This window comes from Chlorocebus sabaeus, chromosome 21, assembly GCF_047675955.1.
Source record: "Chlorocebus sabaeus isolate Y175 chromosome 21, mChlSab1.0.hap1, whole genome shotgun sequence".
NCBI classification, from domain to species: domain Eukaryota; kingdom Metazoa; phylum Chordata; class Mammalia; order Primates; family Cercopithecidae; genus Chlorocebus; species Chlorocebus sabaeus.
Genome location: NC_132924.1, coordinates 108,886,707 through 108,912,685, shown reverse-complemented (window position 1 = coordinate 108,912,685; position 25,979 = coordinate 108,886,707).

Below are 25,979 nucleotides of genomic sequence, written 5' to 3'. Positions count from 1 at the left end.
CCCTCGGACTGAGATTTGCACCATCCACTCCTCTGGTTCTCAGATCTTCAGATTCACACTGGAATTTCATCACCAGCTTTCCCAGGTCTCCAGCTTGCAAAGAGCAGATCACCGGATGTCTCAGCCTCCATAATCACTGAGTCAATCCCTCATCATGAGCCTCCTCCTGTTTATTCTGTTTACATCCTGTTTATTCTATTTCTCTGAAGAATCCTGGCTAGTACACTGGTCCACATGTTGACTCTCTCTGTTTCAACGATAACAATTTCTCTGGATGTTTATTTTAACTAGATTTTCCCAAACAGGAGAATTATAGGTCAGAGGGGGACACGCCTGCGGTATGCAATGATCCGGACCCCAGTGCCATCAGGATGGTCTGTAGAACCCTAGTGTGAGATGCACTGAGCAATCATTTCAAGAGGTAGCTCCAGTTCCCCACGAGTAACAGCCTTTCCAGTGACTCCTCTCAGCCTGAGGAAATGCAAGAGGTGGAGGTGAAGAGAAATTCCACCCACAGCCCCTGAGCCCTGGGACAGCAGCTGAGCAGGCTGGCGAGGATTACAGAAGCGAGTCTGTGACAAAACCCTCACGCTGCTCCGGTCCATGGTGTGCTGAGGCACCAGTGGCTGTGACCTCTCCAAGCCCGAGGGCCTTGCCACATCGCCTGCAGTCTGCTGTGTGACCTCTGGCGGGTCATGTCGCCTCTAGAGCTCAGTGTCTTCAACCATGAACTGAGGGATTTGGATTAGAACCTCCGGGCCTGGCATGCTACTCCCTGCCCAAATCCTCGACAAAATGTTTGACCTTTGAAGGCCTGAGGACAAGAAGTGAATTTTACGTCTAAACTCACAAACACAGTGGAAAGGCTTGCCTCTCTATCCCACTCCATCTTTTTTCCAACTTAGGCTCTGGATTTGTCTTAGTAACTTAACAGATCATACAGCACAGAGTGTCTAATATTCCCAACCCCAATAGATCGTTGGCTCCTTCAAGATGATAGGAGAGTTCTAATCACTTTGTATCCCCACAGCACTGACCAAAGTATAGGGTTGTGCTTCCCAAATTCAATGAAAATACAGATGCCAGGGCCTCATCCCAGACTGACTGACTCAGAATCTCAGAGTAGGAAACTGTATTTTTCGAAAGCTCCCCTAGTGATTCCAATGAGAAGCCTGCTTTAGAAACCACTGTTTGGCCGGGCCCAGTGGCTCATGCCTGTAATCCCAGTACTTTGGAAGGCTGAGGAGGATGGATCACCTGAGGTTAGGAGTTTGAGAGCAGCCTAGTCAATATGGTGAAACCCTTATCTTTACTAAAACTACAAAAAATTAGCCAGGCATGGTGGCGGGCGCTTGTAATCCCAAATACTTGGGAGGCTAAGGCAGGAGAATCACTTGAACCCAGGAGGCAGAGGTTGCAGTAAGCCAAGATCACAACACTGCACTCCAGCCTGGGCAACAAGAGTAAAGCTCCATCTCAAAATAAAATAAAATAAAATAAAATAAAATAAAATAAAATAAAATAAAATAACTGGGCGTGGTGGCACATGCCTGTAATTCCAGCTACTAGGGAGGCTGAGGCAGGGAGAATTGCTTGAACCGGGAGGTGGAGGTTGCACTGAGCCAAGATCACACTCCAGCCTGAGCGACAGAAAAGACTCCGTCTAAAAAAAAAAGAAACCACTGGTTAAGTAGAGCCACAGTAGGCGGTCAATTTGTTGAATGCACATTGAAATCTACCTGGTTGGTAGACCCAATTAGAAAACAAAAGAGAAATGCACCCTCTCTCTGTGTTAAAAGTACTAAACCATCTAGCTGTCTTGACCTCAGGAGCAAAGCTTCATCTGTCTTCCTGTCTTCCTCATTATCAGGTTGGGCTTTTTTGGTTTTTTTTTTTCTAGAATGGCTGTATTTGCCCTTCTGTATAAGAATTATTATTTATGGAGTGACAAACCACTCAGTTAAGAACATGATCATGCCCAATTCCTTCACCAGCTTTAAAATACAGAGAAAGGGGCTCTGCTATTAAGGATACCAGACCAGCCTAAGGATAGGAAGATACAGCAACTGGGCGTGGTGGCTCACACCTGTAATCCCGGCACTTTGGGAGGCCAAGACAGGTGGATCACCTGAGGTCAGGAGTTCAAGACTAGCCTGGCCAACATAGCAAAACCCCCGTCTCTACTAAAAATACAAAAATTAGCTGGGCGTGGTGGCATGCGCCTGTAGTCCCAGCTACTCAGGAGGCTGAGACAGGAGAATTGCTTGAACTGGGGAGGTGGGGAGGTGGAGGTTGCAGTGAGCTGAGATCGTGCCACTACACTACAACCTGGGTGACAGAGCGAGACTCCGTCTCAAAATAAATAAATAAATAAATAAGAAGATATAGCAATCTGTGCCCTTGGTCAGTCTAATTTTTTATGGTACACATTTTCTAGGTTCATTTCAAGTCCAGAATGCATTGACATGATGGGGAGGATTAAAACGCAGAAGTGAGAAGAAAGGAGGGAGGGAATTCTTCTGGGCCTTTTTCTAATCTGCTCTTTTCCTGAGCCTATGCTGGAGAAGGGAGCCATCCTTGGCACCGTGCCCTTGGCCTGCTAATGTTGGTAATAGTTCCTGTGATCCAGACAAGGCTTGCAGTTTATAACACAGGCAAGAGATATGATATTGCAGCCACTTTGGCTCTTTTCTGTCTCCACGACAGGCATATGATTGCTGCACAAAGGAGGGAGAAATGCAGTCATCAGTTGCAGAGACAGAGAGGAGGAGAGGAAAGGGTGAGTCTTTGGTTGTGATGAAGATGTTTTAAATCAGGAGAGTGAGACATAAATGTCAGAGCAGCTCTCCTCTTCATGGCCTGAAAATCTGCAGGAGCAAACAAGAAATGGTTCGGTGGTGGAAGGAGGTTAATGGGCCACGGCTCTATGCCCAGGCCTGGCTGGGTGGCCCTGAGCCAACACAGGATGGTCCTTCACCAAGGGAGGGGAGAAATTCTGAACTTGGGCCATAGGGGTAGGGTCAACAGCATGGATAGCCTTAATACAGTCAGGATTTTTCCAACTTCATATGCCAGAATCATCTAGAGATCTTGTTAAGAACTTAGATTCCTGGGCCCCACCACCCACGGGGGTCTTTGACCTACCACCAGACATGACCCAAAGCCCTGGAATTCCAGTGGGCGGGGAGAAGCTGGAGTCTTCTTTCTGCTGTTTACCTATCATTATAAAATGCCACAGGGTCCACTTCTTGGCCTCCCAGCAGGCATGCCAGCCAAGGCTTGCTTGCCCCTTAACTAACAGTGGGATAATGAATCTCCAGCAGGACTGAGTTGCCCCAGAAACTTAAGTTCTTCTTAAGTCTGCACTGGCAGGAGCTGTGTTCTCATTTGGAAATAGCTGGCCGGCCTGGGCTAGTTCACGGGGAAATTCAGCCCTGGGTATGCATCAGGAAGACGACTGATACTTGAGAACTCGCTGCAAATGTGACCAGGATTAGATTACTCCCTTTGAGCTGGACAGGTCAGATTTCCAGATGCAGGAGAGGCCATGTGGGGACAAGGCTTCCAATGGCCTACCCCATCACAGGCAGTGTTCTACTTTAGACCACCGCACTGCCCTGCAAAGAAAGAAAGAGCGTGTGTATCTATGTGTGTGAACAGGAGTGTGAATGTGTGTACTCAGGAGTATAGGCCTGAGGCACACAGTGTACTGAGGTGTACGGCAGCCGTGGATCTCAATGGAAGCACATGTGTAGGGCTCTGTGTGGGTCACTGCTTGTTTTATTCTTCCTTTTGGGGAAGAAAAGACTTTCTCCCTTTCTCAGCATTGATCAAGCATCTCCTCTATTTTAAGCACTGTGGGAAACACAAAGGCCCTTATATATCAGAATTTACAGCCTAACTAGGTAATTTTGCAATAGAGGGCTGCATTTTACTCTATTTCTTTCTAAACCATTTCCAATTTACTCCAATCTTAATCCATGTCATCCACTCAGACAGAGCCCAGATCACCCCCCTTTTAGCCATATTTATTGAACAGCTATTATGTACCCAGTATTGTGCCAGGTGCTGGGGGTATTCAAAAGAAGCATACTAAGAAATTAGGGAGCCAGGTATATCTTGTATAAAACCAATCGGAAAAGAAAATGAAACAAATTTACGATGCCAATAATATGTATGAAACCCAAAGACCTTTCTCCCCAGCCACAGTTTTTCTCAAATTAAAATAATGAATACTCTCTCCAAAGAAAAACTTGTCAGGAACCTTCCAGTTTCACTTAAAATTTGTCATGTTACTCGAATATGTACAAATATGAAACTTGGAATAATTTTTTAATTTACAAATAAACACCAAAGAAAATTTATAAATTACTTAGTCAAAAAAAAAAGCCTTCTGAAAAAATCAATATTCAAATTAACATCAATTTAATGATACTGTTTTGCTGCAATGAAATTGTTAGTCTTGAGTTTAATAATAGGAAAAGCATCAGGTCTGTCTTTAATCAGTGTTGTAGTTTGGCTTTTATAATACTAATTCAGAGAGGGCCTGTTTACATAAAAGAGCTGCTCAAAATTATATTAATGGTTTCAAGGCTTTGTCTGCTAGTTCAGAATAATCAGACCTCATACTTATACTTAAAACTTCCCCACATGTGATCCTCAAATGTCTATTTCAGTGATTTATCCTCTTATAACACCATGAAGCTGTCTCACTCCGTTGAAGATAAGATTAACATTATGACACTCTTCCATCTGCTTTAAATTTAGTCTCATCATTGCCTGTATTAGAAGAAAAATTATTCATTATAAATTTACTTATTTATTCATTTATTTATTTATTTAGACACGGAGTCTCACTCTGTAGCCTAGGCTGGAGTACAGTGGCGCAATCTCAGCTCACTGCAATCTCTGCCTCCTGGGTCCTGGTTTAAGCAATTCTCCTGCCTCAGCCTCCCGAGTAACTGGGATTACAGGCATGCGCCACCATGCCCAGCTAATTTTTGTATTTTTAGTAGAGCTGCAGGTTCACCATGTTGGCCAGGCTGGTTTTGAACTCCTGACCTCGTGATCTGCCCGCCTCGGCCTCCCAAAGTGCTGGGATTACAGCTGTGAGCCACTGCGCCCAGCCTCCTATATTTATTTTTAATGAACTGCAAGTTGCAAAGTACAGTTGAGACATACAGTGTATCTATTTGTATATGAAACTACAGTGGTGCAGATCCTTTGGTGTTCAGCATCCCGGCACCACTATAAGCTACCAGATGACAAAGTTCTACCTCATCTCCTTATTTGAAACTCCAAAGCTTCATCCGTACAGCCACAGTGATTTCACTTGTCTTTTACCTGGTGCAAATGGGATTTGGGCACAAAAGTATAAATGCAAGCACAAAAACATTATGACAAATTTTGGTTAAAGAATAACTAGTCAGGGCCGGGTGCAGTGGCTCACACCTGTAATCCCAGCACTTTGGGAGGCCAAGGCGGGAGGATCACGAGGTCAGGAGATCGAGACCATCCTGGCTAACACGGTGAAACCCCATCTCTACTAAAAATACAAAAAATTAGCCGGGTGTGGTGGCGGGCACCTGTAGTCCCAGCTACTTGGGAGGCTGAGGCAGGAGAATGGCGGGAACCCGGGAGGCGGAGCTCGCAGTGAGCCGAGATGGCGCCACTGCACTCCAGTCTGGGAGACTGTGAGACTCCATCTCAAAAAAATAAATAAAAATAAAAGAATAACTAGTCAGAATATCTTAGATGAACAGTTTTAGATTTTCACTGAAGTAAAATCATAAAGCTAACAATTACTGTAAAAAAAACTGCAACTCCCTGTGAATGCTGAGCTGCATTCATAACCCTCCATTCTGACCATCCATCTCCCAGGTTTCTCCGTGCCAGCCCACGCAGGGGTCCATCTCACAAGAACTGGGTCAGTTAAAAGGATGAACTCAATGTCCACATGTGGAAAAGGGATAAAACTGAGCACTAAATAAATAGGACTTTCCCAAGCTCCAAAAGGAGAGCATCTAAAATATGAACACCTCCATTAGGTGCCCCCGAATTGTACCCCTTTGTCACCCACCTGCAACCCCTGACCCAAATTCCTGTATCTCTCCTCAGAGCATTGCCTTTCATCAAACTCCCAAACTGGGAATCTCTATTTGCCTTTGGTAAAAACAAACTGTTCACCAAAAGGGACCTCGGTGTCTACCATCATCTTCCTTCTCCCCTTAATTCACTTCCCAAGTCTAAATCACTTCATCTGGAGGAGAGTCTCAGGAATTCTAGATAATTGTGACAGCCATTGCTATTGTTTGAATGTTTGTGTCCCCTCCATAATTCATGTTCGAACATGCAACACTGTTAAGAGGTGGGGCCTTGAGGAGGTGATTAGGCCATGAGCGCTCTGCCCTCGTGAGTGGATTAGTGCCTTATAAAAGGGCTGGAGGGGCTAGGCGGGGTGGTTCACACCTGTAGTCCCAGCACTTTGGGAGGCAGAGGCAGGTGGATCGCCTGAGGTCAGGAGTTCAACACCAGCCTGGCCCACATGCTGAAACCCCATCTCTACAAAAATATTTTTTAAAATGGCCAGGCATGGTGGCAGGTACCTGTAATCCCAACTACTCAGGAGGCTGAGGCAGGAGAATCACTTGAATCCGGGAGGCGGAGGTTGCAGTGAGCCAAGATTGAGCCACTGCACTTCAGCCTGTGCAACAAGAGCAAAATTCCATCTAAAAACAGTTAAAATTTTAAAAAATAAAACAAAAGGAGTGGAGGGGTTGGCTCAGCCCCTTCTGTCCTTTCCATCTTGTGAGAACATAGCATTTATCCCCTCCAGGGGACAAAGCAACAAGGCACCATCTAGGAAGAGACTGGGCCCTTATCAGACACCATACTTGCCAGCCCCTTGATCTTGGACTTCCCAGCCTCTGGAACTATGAGAAATAAATTTCTGCTCTTCATAAATTACCAAGTCTCAGGTGTTTTGTTAGAGCAGCACAAACTGCCTAAGATAAGCATTAACACACCAAATCCCACAGAGCAGTCCAGTGGGAACCGCTTTGGAATTCCTGCTTTCCCAGTGGGTAAAGGGGATCTCCTAGGCCAGACTGCCTTTGTGATCTCTCACCTGAATGGGTTATGGGCAGGATTGTCCCTTAACTATTGGACCTGTTGGACTAGGCCCATTCACACACATACACACGGGTATGCACACACAGACACACACATGTGCACAAACATTAATTCTCAGAACAGTAGCTTCTACTAGGAAGGAAGTATTTTTCTAACTTTCATAATTTTTGATGTCATCTCTATCCATCCATGGCATTAGAGAATCATATTATTATACAGAATAGTGTTTACTTCCTTTCCTTATTCTTCTTTAGGCTTACAGAATGAGAAAAAGACCACATATGCCTTAAGAACCCTTCCCTGAGGTACAAGGGAGGGTTGTATTGATCATTCTTCAGTTTTTCTTAGAGACAGGGTCTCACTCTGTTGCCCAGGCTGGAGTGCAGTGGCACAATCATGGCTCACTGCAGCCTCCAACTCCTAGACTCAAGGAATCCTCTCACCTCAGCTTCCCAAGTAACAGGTACTACAACCATGTGCCATCAAGCCTGGCTAATTTGTTTATTTTTTATAGAGATGGGGTTTCACTATGTTGCCCAGGCTGGTCTTGAACTTGTGGCCTCAAGCATCCCTCTCCCTGAGTTTTCCAAAGCACTGGGATTACAGATGTGAGCCACCATGCCTGACCTGAATTGATTATTCTATTGATGAGTCATGTAAATTCTCCACCAATGGCTTTTGCCCAGTGGAGAATGACCCAGTATTACACATCATCAAAATGAGCAAACATCAACATCTTCTAGACTTACTAAGGAGGCTTTATGGACAAGGCGAGGTCTGAGTTGAATCTTGAAGGAAAAGTAGGCTCTCTGCAGGTCTGATGGAGAGGTGAGGTGAGGGAGGGAGGGAGGGAGGGAGGGACACAAGAGCAAGATACCTGCACAGGGAAAAGCACAGAGCCTGTTATGGCCATAGAAAATAGTGGAAGATGGCCTGAATAGCCAAGATGAGCTAGATTATAAGGCTTCTAAAATACCAGAATGAGTTTAGGTTTAGCCCAAAAGGCCATGGGGAACCATTATATATCCTTGAGCAGAGAAAGGAAAGTTTGGAAGTGAATTGGGATTTGGGGCAAATAAATCTGGCAGTAGGGGGCAGGATGGGTTGGACTGGAAACAAGTTAAAGGGTTGTTTTCCATTATAAATATGACTGTAGTAATCCAAGTGATGAAACCCCGATTGTGGGACTTTCGTGCCATTTGGGCAGGTGTTGTGTCTCACATGATAAGCCCAAAGTCTACAAGTGTGCCCCACATACAGAAGGTGTTTACTTCTTCAACTAAACAAATAAAATACAGTTTAGTTACCAGGAGTCAACCATGGAGCCCAAGTGAGGATTACAAACATTCCTCCTCATATCCAGATAGATCCCACTCCCACATATACATCTGGCTCAAACAGCCATGATCTTTTGTGCTCTTTTAATAAACCTGGGTCATCAGAATCTCTGAGCACTTTGCCAATCTACTCTTACTAGTCTACAGACAGATGAAGAAAGAGCTTCATCACCCCCAGAATCTCGGGAGTAAGAAACCTTCTATAGTCCTCACATTCTTTTCCAGTATAAGTTATCTATTGCCGCAACATTGTTCCATAACAACCACCCACAAAACTTGAGTGGAACACAACAATAAAGATGTATTTTTGCTCATGAGCCCGTGGATTGGCTGGGCTATCCTACTGATCTCAGCAGGCTCACACTCACATGTCTGGCAGGTCAGCTAGGGGCCAGCTGGTCTAAGACAACGTCAAGCTACAATGACTCAGCTCTGTTCCATATGATCCCTCATCCTCCAGGAGGATAGCCCAGGCTTGTTCTCATAAGGTGGCAGGAGTTGATGACAAAGAGAGAAGCAAACAAGCCCAAATTTGCATCCAGTTTGCTCCTGTCCCATTGACCACAGGAAGTCCCAAGTCCCAGAGTCAGAGTAGGCAGGGACCGCAAGGTTACAGGGCAAAAGGCATAGGTATAGAGAGACCATTGGTGTGGGATATTAATGACATCAATCTGTCACAGTGCCTGAAAGAGATAAGACTGAAATTCCAAGAACAGGTCAAAGCCTAGGATTGAGGGAGGAACTCTCCAAGGTAGAATTAGGAAAGTAAGAATAGAATTAGTCTCCAGAGAAGTGAACCTTTGGTTTCAAAAGAAATGGTGAGTCACAGACTGGCCCCATGGCTTATTCTGACCTTTTCTCCTCCTATGAGTGCTGCGAGCTTGGGCAATGAATGGCTGAGAGCCCTGGCTTTTTAACTCTCCACTGCAAGCAATCACAAATACTTTTGTTTTCCCTACCTAAGAGATCTTTCCCTTCTGCATTCAGATATGATCTGCTCACCTTAAACAAACTCTCACTTGACTTCTTGGGCCTCTCCAGCTCTTGAAATACTTAAAATGTAAGGAAGAGAAAGAATAGTTGGGAAGCAAGAAATACTGGTGTCCTAACATGATCGTTCCCTTCAAGTTAGCACAGTGAGATTTCGGCTGGGGGCAGGAGGACTTGATCAGGACCAGCCAGGATGAGGTGAGGCAGGATCTCAACCTACCCATGCCATTGGCAAAGTCTGCAAAGGCTAGACTATGAGGCCATCGTGTTTCTTGTTCCTCTTGGCTCTGAAATGTGGACTAATCTAACATGCACAGATGTCTGCAACCTCCTCACAACTTAACAAAGAGATGGGAGGGCTAGTTCACAAAACCCCCAAGAGTCCATTTTCCAAGATTGTTCCTACTGAAAGGAGGGTGCTGAGCGCAGAGTTGGAAGGTTTAGGAAGGGCTCTTCATTTATCGGTGAGGCAGAGAAACAACCTGAGGTGCATTCACCTGGAGCAAAGGACTTGGGGAACAGCACAATAAATGTCCAGGTGCCAAGAACAGTTGGCAACGAGGACAGCAGGAGCCAAGCATGTGGGAATGGCCTCCTGGGCACACCGCCAGAGCAGGGCTGTGCTCAGAGACAGGATAAAGAGCCTGAGGGACCACAATCAGTGGAAAATCCAGCAGACAATACCAGAGGTGATGGCTGGAGGGACATCTAGCCAGACCATATGGCAAATGACCTCTAAAACCATTGTTCCAGCCTGGGTTAGAGGGTGAGAGCTGGCATCTATGACCAAAATGGGCCAAAGGAAAAGGCTAGGCTTTGAGCTGGGGCACTCAGATATGGTGAACTGCCAGAGAAGATGGGTATTCCAAGGCCGGCAAGTTAGCCAGGGCTGGGAGAAGACAGGGTGCCTAAAGTAGATTGGTCAGTGCCTGAATCTGTGCCAAGTTGGAAGAGGGACAGGGACTATGTCTGTACTTTACAACTGAGTAGGGTTTGTTCCTATAATCCCTGAAACTGCTATAGGATTGAACAGATGATGTGAATTGGTGATGTATAGAAAATGACCTGTAGGGATGAGGGGCAGGGCGGGGCGGGGGTTGGAGGAGAGGCTGTCCGTGAATTCAGATGCAGGGTCTTACAGAGGAATTTGGACACCCACCTTTGTCTCCCATTGGGAGACTAAGGACTCTTTGGTCACTTATGGGAACAAAGAAATCAGTTCTAAATTCTTCTCCACCTATGAACAGAAGACTCACCAGCAACGGGGTTTGCAGTTGACTTAGTATTCTCTACTCCCCTTCCCCTCCCCAGGAATGGAAATAATTAGTGTTGACTCGTATATTCACAGAAATGCATTTATAAGGCATCAAGCCAATGATTTTGACCTTAATATTGCTCAGCTCAGACTAATTGCACTAATGCAATCGATCACAACATGCCAAGAAGGTTCAGCGGTTAGCAATTTTTCCAATTGTCTTCTCCTAAGAAGAGAGCGCCATCTTGTGTACAAACACTGGATTCAGGATATGCTGAAGCTTTTTTGTTGTTGTTTTTTGTTTTTTGTTTTTGACTTAGTTCACCGGATTTCCTCTGAATCTGTGACCTCGTGTTTACTTTCCAGAGTTTCCTGAAACATTGCATTATGAGAAACATGACGGTGTCCCTGAGCGTGTTAAGCTGTTGCCAGCCACAGATTGTTATACTAAAGATGTACCTGGCCTGCGGAGGATCTCTTTCAGCCTAGTTTTTGAAGATCTGTTACTTCTCTTCCTCAATTTTGAGTTTAATAGATGCAGAAAGTCTTCCTACCTGAAATTCCACCTTTAAAGCATGTCTATGAAACAAAGGTCTTCCTACCAGCTCTTCCATCCAAGTTTGAAACCTCCTGCTGAGCTTTTCTTCCCAATGTGTGGGACCAGCCATGGCGTTGCTCCCAGGGAGGGAGTGGTCTTGATTGGTAGCATTTGCTGATTTCCCTGATGCAAACTCTTGCACCGTGTCTGATTTCAAAGACCAGTGAGACCTCATTGCTACAGAGCTGGGAAAAGCCGCCCCCTTCAGCTCTCCACAGCAAGTACAAGCTGGCTCCCGCCCACGTGGGAGACCCACGGATTATGCTCATCTTTGGGAAATGGCTCAGTTCATTGCTCAGAGATAAGGAACTGCTCAAAAGAGAGAGAATGGCTGACAGGAACAAGCTGGATGTGCAGACGCAAAGACCTATAATGTACCAGGCAATAGCAGGAAGGGTGATATGGAGCAAAGAAAAGGCATCTTCGCAAAATAAACAAATAAAAAGACACTTTCTCTCTTTACAAAGACATGAAATCCCAGCACCTTGAATGCTGTGTCCCAGAAGGGTCCGTTTTCACCGGCACAATAATACATGGAAGAGGCTTAAAACTGTGCTAACATTTAGTGCTCTATACGTCGTCTTGTTAAAACTCAACTTTCTGGGATGCCTCAATTGGCCACATATCTTGATAAATTCATTATTTTCTTCAATTACGCTCTAAGAAGAATACTTGTATCTTCTTCAACCTCCAACAGACATTCCTTCAGCATCTACTGAAAGACCCCAAATATTTTCACTGGAAAAGGGCCAGTAGTGAAATTAACCAACACTCCTTCAACCAGGACAACACTTCTGAAGAAATGACATTTATTGAGCACCTACTACATGCCCGGCAATTACAAAAGATCTCATTTCACCCTCACAGCAACCCCGTAAAGGAGGTGCTATTGCTGTCCTTTTATAAATAAGGAAACTGGGGCTCTAAGATGTTAAAGGAGTTGTCTAGGACTATATGGTGAGATAGTAACACAGCTGGGTGATTCAAATCAGAATCCCTCAGACTCAAAGCACGTTCCTCTCTCTATGTGTCCGCACTGCCCTTGATTGAGAGAAGGCAGAGCTCAAAGGTAGCATTTTCATCAGGTTGTGAATCCACTTTCATGTCACATCACTGTGTGAATGGGACTCCTACATTTGCACAGTGTACAGCCTGTGCACCCTTACAAGGCTGTGTGTGTATTTCTTGCCCCTCTTCTCTGTTACCTGTGCCCCAGGGCCATTTTTTCTTCCCCAACCTACACCCCCATGCAGAAACAAAGGTCCAAAGAAAACACTCACTTCCATTTCAGTGAAAGACAAATATTTTTCTCCTCAGAAGGTTGAGGAAGGAGAGAGAAAAGATGGTGGCCACTGAAAACAGGAGTGGAGGATGGTCTGGATTCCAGAAGGATGAGGAGGCCCCTAAGCAGAAGAAAGGAGGTCTCTCTATCAGAGAAGTCTAGCAAGGAGGATGAGCTGCCCCTATAGAAGCCTCTGCCAAGTTCTCCTGTAGATAATGTCCCGGACATGTGTAAGTTCCCCTCACCTTCAGGTCAGGAACCTGGGTAAGGGACCACGAAGGAAAGCTGAGTCCCTGACCAAGGGGTAACTGAGTGGAAATCAGTGGGGACATTTCCCTGTGGGCAGCAATAAGTAGTGATGAGGTTCCATGCTGCCCCCGGCCACAGGGAGATGTGCTGTGGATAGACTACCTACCATAAAGGTAGTACAAGTGGTCCTGGGGATGAAAAAATACCATCTGAAATAGCTGCCACCAAAATTCCTCTTTGAGAGGAAACTCCTTTGTTGGAAGGGTTACTTGGGCAGTACTAGGGTTAAATAGTGAGCCCTTGAGGGGCATGGGTGTGGCGGGCACGAGGGCTTTTAGGAGAGTATGGCCTGGGCTTCCCGTGGTTGGTATGGAGGCAGGGTGAATGGGTGAGAGGAAGGAGGTCAAAAGAAAGACAGGAGAGTGAGGGGGGATGTCGACGAGGTAACAGGAAGCTGCCTGGAGAGGTGGAATGCTCCTCTCTGCAAGGAAACATACTCAACCCATGGCTGTGATCGGGGTGAATGGGACTTTCTGGCAACTTCAGAAGCAGCTATGGTCACATCTGGGTGGCTATGGTGTGGGACAGAGACTACCCGCAAAGACTTGGGGGCCTGGAGGCTGCAGTGACCCTGACTACATCAGCCCCTCACTATCCCCAGGGTTGGGAGAAACTGTAGGTTCAAGCCAAGTTTAGCTATTTACTGTGACCGTGGTAGGTCCCTGCTGATAGCTGGCTTATATAAAACTCAGACAATGAGCAGAGAAAACATAAATTCCAGCACAGGAGAACTTGGAAAATGCTGTATAGAGCAAATCGTGTTGACTTAGCATTTGTGCTTAGCCAAGAAGGTGCCGCCCTGCACGTGTTCAGAGCCCCTCTCCCATTTCACCAACTAGACAAGCCACTCTGCTGTCCTGCAGAGAAGGCTAAGAGAGGGGAAGGGCAGGTTGCTCTTCCATTCTTCTGAACATGTGGAAGAGGTAAGGGAGAAACGTGGGGTGAGGAAGAGAGAAAGACTTTCCCTACCCTAAGAGCAAGCCAGGCTGGGTATGTTTGCCTTCAGTCAAATGGCTTATTCATACGGAAGAGTGCCAGGGGACAATTTATTTTGCCACTTACAAGCGATCAGGAAAAAGCCTTTTATTTAAATTTTGGAGGCTCAAGGACCCTGAACTTATTCTTAGGCTATTGAAATAATTTGACTATTTTGGCAATGTCTAAATGGAAGTACTTTAAGACACCCCTGTGCCTAAGGCTAACAAAATCATTGTGGTATAACTATTAGTTTGGTGCAAAAGTAATTGCCGTTTTTGTCATTAAAAGTATTTGTAAAACAAACCAATTACTTTTGCACCAACCTAATAGCACTGGATGCACTAACATGGAAACACCACACCACAGAGATGCCTGATTGCAAGGAGAGCACATGGTTGGCACATGACAAATGTTTGTGGAAGAAGCTGGGGAGTCGCCAGCAGCTGAAATGGATGGTGATCATCAACTTCCAAAGTGCTAAAGAAAACTGAAGGGTTCTGGCCAGGTGCGGTGGCTCACACCTGTAATCCCAAGACTTTGGGAGGCCGAGGTGGGCGGATCACCTGAAGTCAGGACTTCAAGACCAGCCTGGACAACATGGCAAAACTCCAGCTCTACTAAAAATACAAAAATTAGCCGGGCATGGTGGTGCATGCCTGTGGTCCCAGCTACTTGGGAGGCTGAGGGCAAAGACTCATTTGAACCCGGGAAGTGGAGCTTGCAGTGAGTTTAGATTACACCACTGCACTCCAGTCTAGGCAACAGAGCAAGACTCTGCCTAAAAAAAAAGAAAGAAAGAAAACTGCAGGGTTTGGAAGGCAGGGGGCACTGTCCTGTAGGAGACGGAGGGTGGAACTTGTCCTTGAAAGCTCCCCTAACCTACTGAAAGTGGAATGAAGGGCTTAGATCCAAGCGTCTCAGAGGCAGCCAAGATCTTCCCAGTCCCCACGATGGGTTTCTCTGGTATGCTTGTTTGCTTTTCTTTGATTCTGCTGTTCAAAGGAAATAGGCTATGTTGATGTTTTAGGTGAACAGTGTGCTTTCTGGGTGACCTAATTTATCTAGCAGTGGAATGAAAAGGAAGAGAATGGACAGAAAGAATCAAAGGCCATGGGCTACCTCAACAGAAAGAAAATATGTGAGTTTTTCAAATAATGTTATATGAACATGAATCTGCCATTTTGCTGTGCTGTGTCTTCCATCTGTTACCTTCTAAACTGTGGACAAGAATGAATGTTGCACCAGATAGGGATGAGGGGTGGGTACATAGGAAGAGAACATGCTTGACACAGAAAAGAACTAACCATACACCTTATCTCATTTAATCCTCACAACCACCAGAAGGGCAACTACTACATAAACAAATAAAAACAAAACAAAACAGGCCCAGAGAGAAAAGTTGCATCGCTGGGAAGACCTGAGATTTGAGTCCAAGCCAGTCCAATGCCAGCGTCCTCTCTCTTTCTACTGCCTCATGAAGGCAGTGATGACTCTGAAAACTACAAAACAGTCTGGCCTTGTGCAGGAGCTCCTTGTGTATCTACTTCAGACCAGATGCACTTATTCCTGGGAATTATTCAAGGTCTCGTCTTTCTTAGAATAGGTACAATATGGATGAAACATTTTTAGCTAGCCTGCTTAAAGCAATCTAACCCTTAAGTCATACTCTTTCCAATATAGTAATAGACAAGGTGAGTAATGGGATTTTGATCTTAAGACGGTTAAATTTCCACATCTAAGTAGCCGTGGTATGTTGGAATAAGGGAGTTGTTTTGCAAAGCCGAGAAAGCAGATTACTGAGGCCCTGCAAGTTGACACATGCCCCCAAGCCCAGAAGTTGGAAAAAAGCAAGCAAAGAAGTGAGCCACAGAGGTGCGTGTTAGACTGCCCCTTATTTTCACTTCATCTGACTTGGCTTGATCTTCAACTGAAGTCTGTGCTGAGATTCCGTCTGCACCAGTCTGAAACAGTCTGTACACTAGTCAGCCATTCAACTCTTCTCTTTATAAATGCCATTTTCCCCTGTATTTGCTGAATGTTCATTCTTCATTCAAATGTTTGGGTGTCTGCATGATTAATGAACGCAGATGCCAGGGTTCTCTCAGAGCCAAATATTTGGATTACAAGACATTGAGGATATCCGCATAGTTGACTTCTCATTCACATATGTGACATTGTGTACAGACAGTTAAGCTTTAATAATAAAGTCTGAGAATGGATAGAGCTGGCTGTTGGCAGAGGAAATAGTGCTGCATCTAAATCAGTGCGTATTTTTAGAGCTAGTGAACATTTTTATGAGGCTGAAGTTTTACTTGGTCTCAGGTCTGCCATCACAGAGGGCCAAAGTAGGCCCAGCCATGTGGCCAGGGTGAGATCACAGCTTCTGGGGCCAAGTTGAACTCAAATTTTACCTGATGTAGCCAAGAACAGGAAGACCCAAGGCAAGTAAAACTATGTTCTAAGGAGTTTTTTGGACCAGGCTACGGAATCCAAATTCTACTGTCGGAAATGAAGCCAAAGCGGGTGAGGAATCAATTGCAATCAAAGATCAAAAGAATGAAGAAAGAGACCCAAGATCCTCTCTATGAATGGAGCTGAAGTGATGAGACTTGATGTGACCAGAGTCAGGCCAGGTGTTGGTCTGAGGGTGTGGATTTGGAAAGGATCACTTGGCACACGTGGATTTTCTGGGTCTGTTCAGAAACAGCTTTCTCAGGGGACTTACCTGGTACTATGGTACTATGATTTGAATATCTCTCCCCTCCAAAAGTCCTGTTGAAATTTAATCACCAATGTGGTGGTCTTGAGAGGCAGGGCCTTTAAGAGGTGATTGGGTCATGAGGGCTCTGTCCTCATTAATTAATTAATCCATTAAAGGATTAATGGTTGATTAATGGGCTAACATGGGAGGGGACCAGTGGCTTTATAAGAAGAGGGAGGGAGGCCTGAGCTAGCACACTCAGTCCCCTCCCCATGTGATGTCCTGTGCCACCTCGAGACGCTCCAGAGTCCCCACCAGAAAGAAGACTCTCACCAGATGCAGTCCCTTGACTGTGGACTTCTCAGCCTCCAAAACTGTAAGAAACAAATTCCTTTTCTTTATAAATCACTCAGTTTCCAGTGTTCTGTTATAAGCAACAGAAAAAGAACTGACACCTGGTCACAGAGCATAACAGCTGACAAGACTTCTGCAGGCCTGTTTCAGGCTGACAAGGACAAATGGTTTCCTTTGGTGTCATCCAGGACAATGCATCAATTGATGTCTTGTCTAATAGATGAAAAAGGTATGAAAAAATAAACAAATACCCAAGAACATAACCTCCATTAACTTGCAGGTCTTGGAGGAGGGAAGGAAACATAGTCTGGTCTGGAGATAGTATAACTAATAGTTAAAATCATGGACCTCAGATTCGGACAGACCAGGATTGAAACTCCAGCTCTGCAACTTGGTGTTTGGAGAGAGGGAACTAACCTCTCTGAATCTTCAGGTGTCCCATCTGTAAAACAAGCATAATGATGGCATCTGCTGCACTGGAATGTGATGAGGCTTGAAGGTCATGACAATTGCTAGTGTTTATTGAGTCCCTACAGGGCTGTGCTCTTACAGGTATTGTCACATGCTTGAAAATAGCAAGAACTCAAACGTCAGCTATAATAACTGCCTACATTCTAAAACATGAACAAAGGAAATATGGTACAAAGAGTTCCAACCAAGCAACACAAAAGCATAGTTTTTAAACTCAAATCATTATCCATGAAATGTTAACAGAACGTCTTTATAAAGGCTATGTTTGAGGAACAATGCTGGCTGCTATAGGAAATGCAAAGTTAAACCAGGCATGGTCTCTGCTCTTGAGGAACTTCTAGTCTACGAAGTAAGGTAAACACACAAATAACTGGTTGCTGCCATATATAAGAACATATGTATGCTAAAATCAAGATACAAGTAGTACATTGGAAGCAAGAGGGGGAAAGGTTTTTTGCATCTGGATGAGAAAACAGAGCTTCATGGAGGAGAGGAAGAGTGTGGCAGACCCTGATGGTGGGCTCTCCCAGTAGCCAGTCCCGCTCCTTTCCCTCCTTTCCCTTTCTCTCTTCCAACCAAATACTCACTTTCCCAGCCTCCCTTGCAGCTAGCAGGGGATAGCCATGTGATACAAGGCTGCACATGACACTTAAGAGGAAGATTATTGGAGCTTCAGAAAATGGTTTTACTATTTGATAAAAAGGAAAGTCATCAATGATGACAGGTTTGCCCTTCTTCCTACTTTGAACATGGACACAATACCTAGACCTATAACACTTTACAACCATAATGCAACAAGCCAACTTGCCAAGATGACAGAGAAGACAGATCAAAAGGGTCTGGGTCTCTGATGCCAGGGCTGAGCTGCTGCAGCAGCCTGAAGAGCCCACCTCTGGAATTGTTGTTATGGGCATGTTTTTCCTAAGTCACTGCTGGTTCAGTCTGATGTTACTTGTGGCTGAATGCCTTCCTAACAGATGCAGAGGATAGACAGCAAAAGCACAGAGGTGGGAAAGCACAGGACACTTTCAAGGAAAAGCAAATGTGCTCCGACTTTTTGGAGCATAAGAAGCCAAGAGGGAACATAGAAAACAAGGCTGGAAATGTAGGCTGGGGCCTTGTGTAGTGGGGTAAGATCTGGCAGTGGGGGAGCTGACAAGGTTTTTTGTGTAGGAGAATGATGTAAGAAGAACTGCAGTTCTGGAAGATTAAACTGGGTGGTTTGGTTTGGAAGGCAGGGGTGCTGGAAGCTGGGAGAGCCTTTGGTTAGAATGCCATGTTGAGCTTTCGTGAGGAATGTGGGGAGAGGCTGACCATGGGTAGTGGGAGAGGGAAAGGAGGAGATGAACGTGCATCGCTTTGAACTTTTCCTCAATCACAGAGAAGTTCAGCTCTCAAAGCAGAGCTTGAAAGGGGCCTTTTTATGGATTAGCTATATTCCACACCAAAAAGTGCTCTTACAACTCACTATTTCTCTTTTGTAATATACAAAAATGCTCTGAACTCGGCCAGTTACTGTATCCCAGCACGTGCAAAGTGACTCGTCAGGGCCATCCTCTCGCTAATGCGTCCATTTACCACGTGGAAATGATCTGCGGTATGACAAGGAAGTTGACAGCCAGACACATCTGTGCATGTGGCCCTCAAGACATATTTGGTAAAGGGCAGGGCATGGTGGCTCAAGTCTATAATCCCAGCACTTTGGGAGACTGAGGTGGGTGGATCCCTTGAGATCAGGAGTTTGAGACCAGCCTGGCCAACATGGTAAAACCCTGTCTCTACTAAGAATACAAAAATTGGCTGGGTGTGGTGGCACGCCCCTGTAGTCCCAGCTACTCGGGAGACAGAGGAAGGAGAATTGCTTGAGCTCGGAGGCGGAGGTTGCAGTGAGCCGAGATCACACCATTGCACTCCAGCCTGGGCAACAGAGCAAGATTCCATCTCAAAAAAAAAAAAAAAAAAAATTGACGAGTTAATGGGTGCAGCACCCCAACATGGCACATGTACACATATGTAACAAACCTGCACATTGTGCACATGTACCCTAGAACTTAAAGTATAATGATAAAAAAAAGTAAAGATTTGCATAAATGCAAAAAAAATGTATATTTTTAAATGACAATTTTATAAGTTTTACCTCAAATTTTTTAAGTGCTGGGAGCAAGAAAGAGGGCAAAGAAAATAAAGGGGCCCTCTACAAAGGCATCTGAGGAAGCAGCATAGTGTGGTGAAAGACCAAGACTGAGAAGACTGACTCTGTCACAACCACAGGTGACTTCAGGCAGCTCACCCCCCCATCACAGCCTCGTTTTCTCATCTATGAACCTGAAAGGAATTAGAGCAGCCAGCTCCGAATGGATCCCATATATTCAACTAGTTATTGCTGTGAATTTATTATTAAGTTTATGAATAGATATGTTCTTCTCTAATGACCTTCTCCCAGATGCATCCTGGCTTTGAAATCACTAGCTCAATCACCACCAACTTCCAAGACAAAATGAAGCGTCAGAGAGGCCCAAAGCACCAGCTGTTCTAATAAATATTCTCTGTTGAGTGCGGGGAGGGAAAAGGTTCAGCAGAGCCGGCCTTTAGTGAGTCAAGGGGGCGAATGCCATACGTGCTTCTGACCAAGGGTGTTAGAGAAATATGGTTTTTACTTCGCCACCCTGCAAAGCTAATAAATAACCTACTGTGTATGATTCAATATGACAATGGATATAAATATGTGTTGTAAACTCGAAGGCTGTCTATTCCAATGTAAAAGATGATTTGTAGCCATCCCCGCATTGAAGAGGCAGGAACTGGCTGAGCACGCTGGCTCTGATGAAAACAGCTCCATCCCTGCTGCGAGCACCGAGGTGAGGGTGGGTGACATGAGGAGGTTACAAGACTACTTTCTCTCTTTCTGCAGTTCAGCCCAGAAGGGCTGCAGGTTGCAGTGGCCTCGCAGGACACAACCCCAGCTACATCCACCAGGCTGTGATCTCCAGGACACGATAGGGCTGTGATGTGACACTGCTCCACCATCCAAAGGCCAAAGTACAATGCTCCGCTCCTGCTTCTCCGGGCCATGCTGCAGGGAAGGGATCCAGCTCCCCTGAGGGCAGGGCCAAGCAGCACTCACTAGCAGCCCTGCAGCACTGGCTGGATGGGAGGCTCTCCTGGGACAATGAGGGTGCCATTTTCTCTTGCCTGCCAATAGCTTGCTGGCCCTAGGACTTGTGTGCACAAGGAAGGGAAATGCAGAGTCATCTAGGTGCATTTACCTCAACCCCATGCGTTCTGATACTGCCAACATAGACTTTGCCTTGACCACAAAACACTCATACTAGGAAAAAAAATGAAAAGAGAAAAACCAACCCAGGCACTATGATTTGAGGTCCACTCTGCCTGCTTCATCTGCCACCTTCTATAATGGCAAAAATATACATGTCTATCACACACTCAAACTTAGTATCTACCGTGTTAACCAGCGCTTCTCGGCACAGCGGGAAGTTCATAATAACCAGAAGGCATGTTCTCTGCACTTAAGGACTTTGTTTGTTCGTTCATCTGCTCGCTTTGTTTCTGAACCATCTATTATGTGCTAGCAGCGAGAAGTCAACAGAGGAAGGAAAAGTGTTCAAACCTAAAACAGAGAATAATCTCAAACAGACATCGCATGTGGGTACATCATGACAATTGCTGACACAAATGTAAGTTTAGCAACTTGAGTTCATCCTTTTACATGAATTCAGGCACATGAGAATTCAAAGGAACTCAGGTCACCACTGAGTCAGGTGGGCCCTACCTGGTGACTGGCTGCATCAGAATCTCTTGCGGAGCTTCCTAAAAATACAGGTTCCTGGGTCTGGGAAATCTGTATTTCTGAAGCTCCGTGGGAATTGCTGACTTGCAGCCAGGTTTAAATACATCCAGTCCAAGTTCTTATTTAAGAGGTGAGGAAGTCACCGTCCAGGGAAGTGAAGTGACTTCCCAAAAGTCACTCAGCACCCTAGAGACTGGGTTGGGACCAGTCTAGATCAGTGGTTTCTAATCCTGGCAGGACATCTGAGTCATTCGCTGGGCCCCAACCCAGACCCACTGATTCAGGATTTATAGTAGAAGAGCCCTGAGCAACGTGGATTTATAAGCACTTCATGAGCTCTTAAAATTCTGGTATGTGGCCATCACTGAAGGTTCCTGACCAAGTCTTCTGGTTTTTTTCATTCTCACACGCTAGATACCAGATCCTAGCTAAGAATCAGGGATCATGCATCTGCTGTTTGAGAGGGCTGCCACCAGCAGAGCTTCCCATCAGTTTTGGTGATTTCACAACTATGGCTCTCCCTCTCTTGAGAAATAAGGTGTTTGCAAAATCAGAAAGTTTCATCACCGCATATTTTGGGGCCTAGTACATTGCCTCTGTTACACGTTGCAACGAGAACACGGTACCCAGAAAGTTAACACAGTGAGGAAAGGGCAAGATATACCTGCTTTGTTCCACTTCACCAGCCTACAATGCAAAAGAAAGTCACTTTCTTATAATGCCTCTAACCCCCCAGCTGCTCACGTTAGTAAGAAGTCAAGGCCTACTTCCAGAACTGCCTTCCAAAAAATACTTCAAGAAACCTCAGGGTTGCATATGCAGACCAAAGGACAGCTCAGGCTGCTCTCACCACATGGCAGCCAGGGACACACGCTTTCCTGCTTAAAGCAGATCACAGTTAAAAGGACCATTTGTGTAAAGTTAACAGGCCATCTCTGGAGTCACTGCCACAGATGGGATTGTAATTCAACACTGTGAAGCTTTCGCAAAACTTGTGGATGATAAATGTCCTTTGGGGTAATCTTCCTGAGACTGAGCCAATGTCACCTACACTAAAAACCTGTTGAGGGAGATAGCCCTCTTTCTGGATGGCCACTGCAAGTATCTTAAGAAAATTCTTAACAGCTGTGCTCTCCAGGGCACCATATCTGCTCTCACTCCCTCAAATTCGCTCTTTGATGTTCAGCAGGCTTGAACAGGCCTTGAACTTGTGTGGCCATCTAACACTTGCGACGCTTCAGCAGCAACACTTCTACCACATGCAGACTTTAAGATTCTGAACACACTCCTAGTTGTCACCTGAACTCACATTAAGCCAAGACTTCTGACAATGATATCATCCTCTTGTCACAGCTGCAAATTTCTTTGATTTCATTAGCCACTTTTCCTTGACTCCTTGTTACTTGGCAAGCATCTCATGTGTCACTTGATCTACTCTTTGTCCTTCTAATCATCCTTACTGTCTAGTGATAATAGTGATAATTCACTAAATGTATGCAAACACACAATAAACTAATAAACAGTATGGCTACTATGAAAGGACATTGCATGACATCCACTGATGCCACTTGTGCAAGGTGGGAAGAGAGGGAGTGCTTTGGCTCTAGCACGGGGCTTTATGGGTTGGAAGTCTGGAGGTGGAGAGCTTCTGTGAACTACTCGGTCTGCCCAAAAGCCCTGTTCTCCATCCTTGATGCCTCTGCTCCTAAGTGATGCTACTTCCAATCCAGGAGCCCAGGAGCCCAGAACAGATCCATTTATCCTGGAAGTCACAGGGTAGGGTAGTGGAGGCTCCATCCCATAGACATAAAGGCAGTGCAAGGTGCAGTGCAACTTAGGACTACACAAAGGCCCCTCATCCCCCAGTGTGGTCCACAGCCATGGTACATCCTGTGAAAGGGGGAAAGATACTGTGCTTCAAGTGTTACAGTTCTTAATAACCCACTCTTCCCATGCATATCCACAGGAAGACAGACAGACACACACATACACACACATACACACACACACACACACACGGAGCCATTTTATACCCAAAGCCACATTCATGGGTCTAAGATAGTCAGGTCAAGGATAGTTCCTCAATTAGCCAAACACTGTGGCCCTCCCTCTCTAAAGCCTGGGCCAGACTCCCATCCTATGGTGACTTCTCCCTCAGCATCTCCTATGCTCCTCTCCTGCCCTCTGGCATCTGCTGGGCCAAATCCATTTATAACATATATTGTAACAACATTCCATTTTATCGGGAAGGTTTTAAGGTCTCAATGCAGACACTCCCTAGAGACACCTGTGTTCCTGATGCTAATGCACCCCAACTCTCTCCATCACAGCCAACTCGCTTGACATGTATATTACCAATGAGCCATTCCATGAACTTGCCCAGAACAAGACAAGAGAAAGTAGAGACATAAAAATTGGAAAGGAAGAAGTCATCACTATTTAAAAATTCTATGATGATACACCAGAAAACAAGAAAACTGACAGGAAACCTATAGTAAACAATAAGAATATTTAATAACGTAGCAGGCTACAGAATTAATAAACAAGCAATTACCAGTCAGAAGATATAATGAGGGGGAAGATCTTCATTTATAATAGGAACCAGAGAGAAAGAAGATAATATAAACTTAACCCAAAAATTCCACAGCTACAGAAAAAAAAACTTGAAAACAGTTCTGAAGGAAAAAAAATGAGACTTGAACAAATAGGTGAACTATGTTGTGATATATCACTACTCTCTAAAGGAATTCACAAATTAAACATTATACCAATCTAACTACCAATAGACTTATCATTTTCTGGAGCTAGACAAGATGATTCTAAAGTCCTCCAAGAGGAATAAAGTAGGAAAATTCCAAAAAGCAAGAGCAAGAGAGGTATTAATGTACACTGCTGGCTGGGTGCTGTGGCTCACACCTGTAGTCCCAACACTTTGGGAGACCAAAGTGGGAGGATCGCTTGAGGCCAGGGGTTCAAGACAAGTCTGGGCAACATAGCAAGATCCAAGCTCTACAAAAAATTAAATAAAACTAGCTAGACACGGTGGTGCATGCCTACAGTCCCAGCTACTTGGGAGACTCATGTGGGAGGATCACTTGAGCCCAGAAGTTCAAGGCTGAGCTATGATTGTGAGCTATGATTGTGCCACCACCCTCCAGCCGAGGCAACAGAGTAAGACCTTGTTTCTTAAAAAAAAAAACACTGTTAAGCCTCAAATTGTTAAATTATGTGGTACTAGAATATAAATCATCAGACAGACTAATGTAACAACATGGAAAACACAGAACTATTCTCAAATACAGAAAGAGTTGATATATGATAAGTTTGGGAACTCGGTGGGAGAAACATGAACTTTTCAATGAATGGTGTTATTACAACTTGGTAGACTTTCTGGAAAATGTTTTTAAACCACACCTTATGCCATACATCAGGATAATTTTCAAATGGAATGAAAATTTAAATGTAATGACCAAGAAAACAACCTATCAGAAAACATGGGAGAGTTCTTTCATAAGCTCAGAATGGGTAAGACCCTCCTCGAATGATTCAAAATCCAGATGTCTTGAAATAAAAGATTTAAAAATTGAATACCATAAAAATTAAAACATCTGCATGGATAAATATAAAACAGCCAAATGACATATTACAGGCAAAGAGAAATGACAAATTGAAAAATACTTGTAACTCACATCCCATTATACGAAAAGTTCCTACAAATTGACAAGAAAAAGGCCAACGACTCAAATAAAACTGGACAAAGGAGAACCCACCAAAAGGAAATACAAATGCTCTACCTCTCTCATAATAAAAGATGCAAATTAAAGCCAATGAGATACCAATTTCCTACTTAACAAGTTGGCAAGAATACAAAAGTTTAGTAAGGCAGAAGCCTGTAACTTATGGCTAGTGGGAGTGTAAACTGATACAAACTGTTTGGAAGCAATTCGGCAAAATTCATTAAATCAAAAAGGCATGTTCCTCTTGGCCCAAGAATTCCACTTCCAGGAATTTATCCTACCGTTATTTTTTTAACATGTGCAAAGTGACCTGTCCACAATGTTACCCAGAAGTATTGTACACAATAGCAAAAGACTGTAATCAGCTCAGGTGTACATCAAGGAGACACCGGTTTTAAAAACTATGGTAGAGCCACAAAATAGAATGTTATACAGCTCTAAAAAGGAATGAACAAACTTTTCAAGAACTGATGTAGAAATGTCTTCAAGATATGATGTCAAGAGCAAAAAGTAAGGTACAGGAGAGTGTGTAGAGAACACTGCTAGTTATTTTTTAAAAGTTGGAAGAGGAAAGAATATAGATTCATATTTGGTTGTACCCACTTTAAAAATACCTCTTGATTGAGAAGCTGAGGCAGGTGGATCACAAGGTCAGGAGTTCAAGACCAGCCTGGCCAACATGGTGAAATGCCGTCTCTACTAAAGATACAAAAAATTAGCTGGGTGTGGTGGCACGTGCCTATAATCCCAGCTACTCGGGAGGCTGAGGCAGGAGAATCACTTGAACCTGGGAGGCAGAGGCTGCAGCGAGCCAAGATCGCACCACTGTACTCCAGCCTGGGTGACAGGGTAAGACTCCATCTCAAAAAAAAACAAAACAAAAAAAAACAAACAAACAAACAAAAAAAACACCTCTTCAAGGATACCTCCAAGAAACTACATTATACTGGGTTTCTGCCATAGGAATAGAAACTGGAAAAATTGGAAACAGGTTTATGAAGCAGCCATTTTACTATATCCATTTATAG